General features: G+C 48.8%; 1 pseudogene; it reads right to left on the bottom strand.

Annotated features, from left to right (window-relative positions):
- Positions 1 to 1,807: 1,807 nt before the first annotated feature.
- On the bottom strand, positions 1,808 to 4,548 carry LOC148015348 (aldehyde oxidase GLOX pseudogene; annotated as a pseudogene).
- Between the last annotated feature and the right edge of the window lie 247 nt (positions 4,549 to 4,795).

Here is a 4,795-nt window from a genome sequence, read left to right as displayed (position 1 = left end):
TCAAAGGATAGTGAATCGAGTTTATAATAAGGGTTCTTGTTTTGAAAACCAAAGATGGTGTTTTTAAGCCAAGGATAAGTTGGCTAGTTGACTCTATGGAATATTGAAGTGACTATTTGGATTGATATTATGAAAAATGAATGTTTTCTTAGCTAATGTTGATAAGTCAATTGCTTGATTGTGTTTTTACAAATGCCCTTGTGCCCTCCTGGGCAAATATGTAGTTATGCAATAAACCTTTTCCAAGGTTAGTGGCGAAAACCCTTCATGAAGGGGTTGTTTGACTGCACTACAAGTTAGGATGGACTCCAGATGCGAGAGGCCTCTCCATGAGAAGGTCATTAGGCTTGAAGGTAACAAGGGTCCTAGAGGAATCTAGCCATAAATCTCTTGGGTCTATCAAGCGTCAACCTAACCCCTATAGACCCAAAATGAACTTCCTGGAAGGCTCTGAAGCTAGATAAGGACAGAATGGTAGATCATATACCTAAGATTGGACATGAGTCTCAAATTAAGGAACAAATTGCCAATTTGGCACTGCACCTTAGAGAAGGTGCGAGAAAAGTACGTTATTTTATAACTGTTTTCAAAAGATTGCTTTGATATTGTCTTTGTATGTGACATAATTTATGTGAAGAAACCAATATTTAATAAATATATTTAAAAATCTATCTTTGCATATCAAACCTAAATGTGTTATGATAATTAAATAACTAAAGTAAACCCCCAAGGAAAGCAAGAGGGTGAGATCCATGATGGATATGTCCTACAAATGGGTGGTCTCAATGAGACCAGAGTTTTCTTTCAATGTGTGATTGCCTAGTGTGTTATCTTAAGACCCCGATCAATATCATTTTAGGAGAATGAAATCAAAACTATACGTTACAAGTAGAGGGATTGACGCATATCACTTCTCATTTCTCACTCACTATGAACCAAGTGTGACATTGATTTGATTCGAGTTAAGTTGCCTTGTGAAAGTAGTGGCTTAAGGACCAATACTCCTTAATTTGATAATAGGTGACCTTAGTGTTGAGTTATAAACACCAATTCAAGTCGATCCTTCTAGGTTGTTGCCAAAATCCTTCTTTGCAAGGGAGCCTAGGTGACAAATCCTATGTTATTCCAAGAAATACCAAGCAGCATCTTTTAGGAGCAATCTCTTGATGGACCACTAAATCATGTCAATAAGAGCTTCTCAATCGACCACGTTACAAGAAAAAATTAATAAGAAGCTTCAATAGTTGCACTAACATAACTCCCACAACAAGAATATTCCAAAAGAGTGAATACAATTGAGACTTCCCACTCTTATATAGACTAATATTAAAGTTATATCACTTCTCTAAGGTGGGGGCTTAACGTTTGCGCCCCTTGTATATTTTAAAATTTATACTCTACTTCACATTTTAGGGTTTGTACCTCATTTGCATTTTAAGATTTCCACAACTATGAATTAGGATTTGCACTCCTTTGGGCATCCTATCCACTTTCTCTCTCCATCCACATGCAAAATCATTTTATACACACCCCCAAGAGGAATTCATCAAGTTTTCCACTTCTTTCCTAACCCTTAACGCTCTCCATGCACACCCGTTCCACTTTCTCTCTCCATCCACATGCAAAATCATTTTATACACACCCCCAAGAGGAATTCATCAAGTCTTCCACTTCTTTCCTAACCCTTAACCCTCTCCATGCACACCCATAATTATTTTCTAGCCCTTAAAGTCTCTCAATCCACATGCATTAGTGAATTGACCAAATTTCCAACACTTTAGCCTCTACAAAATCCATTTTCACACGAATAAAATAGTAAGCTTCTCTTCAACAATTAACCCGCAACTCACAAATTAGGATGCAACTCAAAGGTAGATCTTTTACTTGGGATTCAATGTTTCTCACGGCCTCATTTCCCCTCTTGGTAAGCGCTACAAGATTCATCCATTCATCAGAGCAACAATCCTTGCATAAACTAAAGATAAGACTCACAATGAGCATGGTACACCATGTAAGATCTAAATCACCTAGCAACAATCTAACAACTTTTCTTTGAACTTGTGACCAACACCTATCCCCTCTAAAGTAGGCGCTACAAGTTTTATGTAGAAGAAGCTGATAGGCCTCAAGGGTGATGGAGAGGCGCGGATGTGCATGCACATTTGAAGATGGAGATTGAGGACAAAGAAAGAAGGCTGGGGAAGGCATATGGTGGGAGCAGCCAAAATGATCGTGCAGGGAGGGGCTGGCAGAGACTTGCAGGGTACTTGGGGTTGCCATAAACACCCTCGTGCCAAAGATGCTCCATATGATGAAGACCCACAAGACCAGGCTTCCCGTCTCTTCTCTCTTTTTTTTTCTGTATTTTTAAAGATAAATTGGGATTATTGATCGATGAAACCCTAGTAATTTATGAAACCCCACAAGTTACAGTCGCCGATTAGTGAATCATGGGGCGCTTATGAGGACACTATCTGGACCCACGAGGCAGAACTAGGGATGCCTTGGTTGATGACGAAGAGCATGTAGTACGACGGGGGCGCCACGTTGGCGTTCGGCGGGGCCGTCGCGTTGACGAAGTTACCGGCCTGGCCGGTCACCGACAAACTCAGATACCGCAGCCCCTGCGAGTACGAGTGCGTGGTGAAGGGCGCGCTGACGAGGCTGACGGCCAGCCCGCCGGAGGCGCTGCCGGACGGCAGCGAGACCTCGACGGAGAAGGACACGCCGTAGGTCAGTGTGGTCGGGGCCGTGGTGATGGACGGGCGTACGCCGTCGTGGGAGGAGTCCAGGTAGTCCGGCGAGAAGGCCTCGACGCGCAGCTCCGTCGGGAAGTCGCCGGAGAATGTGTAGAACTGATGGGTGTTGCTGCCGGCGACGAGGACGCGGCCGTCCGGCAGGAGGTTGGCGGTGGAGTGGTAGACGCGGGCGATGGAGGTCGCCGTCTGGGTGGTGAAGCGGCTGCCGGACGGTGAGCCGGGGCTGTAGACGACCGGCCAGTAAGTCGGATTGTTGGCGTTGCCCCAGCCCTGGCAACCGTTCTGGGCCCCGTTGATGATGAGGACGTCACCTGTCGGGAGGTACAGCGTATCGCCCATGGCGCGCCGGAACGGCATGTACTCCATCTCCCACGACGGGCTGCCCGCCGTGACGGAGATCCGACCGCACGTTTGGGAGGCGTTCGGGAACGGCGCCGGATACAGAAAGCAGTACAACTGCGCCCCGCCGCACACCAGAACTTCGACGGAGCTGTATCCATCATCCCCCCGCAGCGGCAGCATCACCGACGACCCTGCCGACGGATAATTTCGCGGCTCGCCGGGTATTGTCGGAAACGTCTTCACCACCGCGCCCGCCCTGTAGTCGTACACTATGGAATCCCGGTTGGCAAAGATGTATAGATTGCCGTCCGGCAGCAGGTGCACAAACGGGTAGTAGTTGTCGTTCTGCGCGTCGTCCGTCTGGTTGAGGAACGGCAGAAACGTCTTGCCCACCCCGTTCGCGGGTATGAACTCGTACGTGAAGACGCTCCGGCCGCCGATGACGATCTGCCGCCCGTCCGGCAGCAGCTGGTTGGTGGCGTACCAGCGGCCGTCTTGCAGCGACTCCGTCGTCTCCTCCACCCAGTCGCACGTCCCGTCGCTGGCACAGGGCGTGAAGCGACGGACCTTGGAGAATCCATCGTTGTCGCCGCCCGTCTGCACCAGGGTTCCGTCAGGGAAGAACTGGCCAGAGGAGCACCAGGTGTCAGTGTAGATAAAGAGCGGCCGAATGGCGTTGCTGCCGGGGGTGAAGAGCACGGAGTGCGCCGTGCAGTCGTGCGTGAGGGTGAGGTCGTTAGGGTTGTCCCGGCAGACACCGTTGGTGAGGTTGATCTGCGACGGGCCGATGTTGGTCCGGTCCAGGAACACCACATTGCCGTAGTGCGTCACAGCCGTGTGCATGGATGCGATCCCGGCATTCTGCACCAGTAGCTGCCAGCTGCCGGGGTCGCCATTGACGGAGAGAAAAAGCTCCGGCAGCAGAACCAGCAGCCATAGCAGGAGGTGCTCATTGAGGCCTCTCATTCCTTCCCCTCAGGCCACTTTCTTTAGTAGCTTGCGACTAAAGCAATGCTTGATCAGTTGATAATAGCTTGCGGATTAAAGCAGTGCTTGATCAGCTTGGTAGGCAGCAAGGAAGCTTCTGTGCTTTATCAAGCTCTGATAAGCCGCTGCGTCTCGCTGCCGTTATATACCAATGGCGATGGCCGCCACGACCTCTTGGTACAGAGAAGATGGTTGAATGGAGCAAGCCACAGACTTGCGTATGGAGGCAGCCGGCCTACTTCCCCTCTCTGTCCAGAACTCTCACTCACTGGCTGTCTCTGTCTTGTTCTCTCTGCTTACTCAAATTCTCAAGCCTTTTCCTGGTGTATTCTTTGCTTTGGCTCTTGTCTTTCGTGCTCGAGCCCTTGTTTTGTCGCGCTCTCTCCGCCGTCTCTTCTCTTAGTCGTCGACACTTCACTGTTGTCTCCTTCTGTGGGTTGGACTCTGGGGAGGTAGGCCACGGTGGATACTTCCCTGTCGTGAATAACTAACTGTCTGGAGCCTGGACACACACACACACACACCCCCTTCCGCCTCCAGAGTCCACGCGCTAAAAAACACTTTTCGAGGAAAAAGGAAATTCAAGCCAGAGGGGAAAAGCGAATAAAAAGCTCCATTAAACTAAATAATTTAAACTAAATAATAATAAAACACTCGGGATGCCCTGCCCTGATGATCATTGTTGTTTGCAATGCTGGATGAAGGTG

The sequence above is a fragment of the Lygodium microphyllum genome, chromosome 24, assembly GCF_053477565.2.
Source record: "Lygodium microphyllum isolate KBCC chromosome 24, Lygodium_microphyllum_v1.1.10, whole genome shotgun sequence".
Lineage (NCBI taxonomy): Eukaryota > Viridiplantae > Streptophyta > Polypodiopsida > Schizaeales > Lygodiaceae > Lygodium > Lygodium microphyllum.
This window is presented reverse-complemented; position numbering and strand designations above follow the sequence as displayed.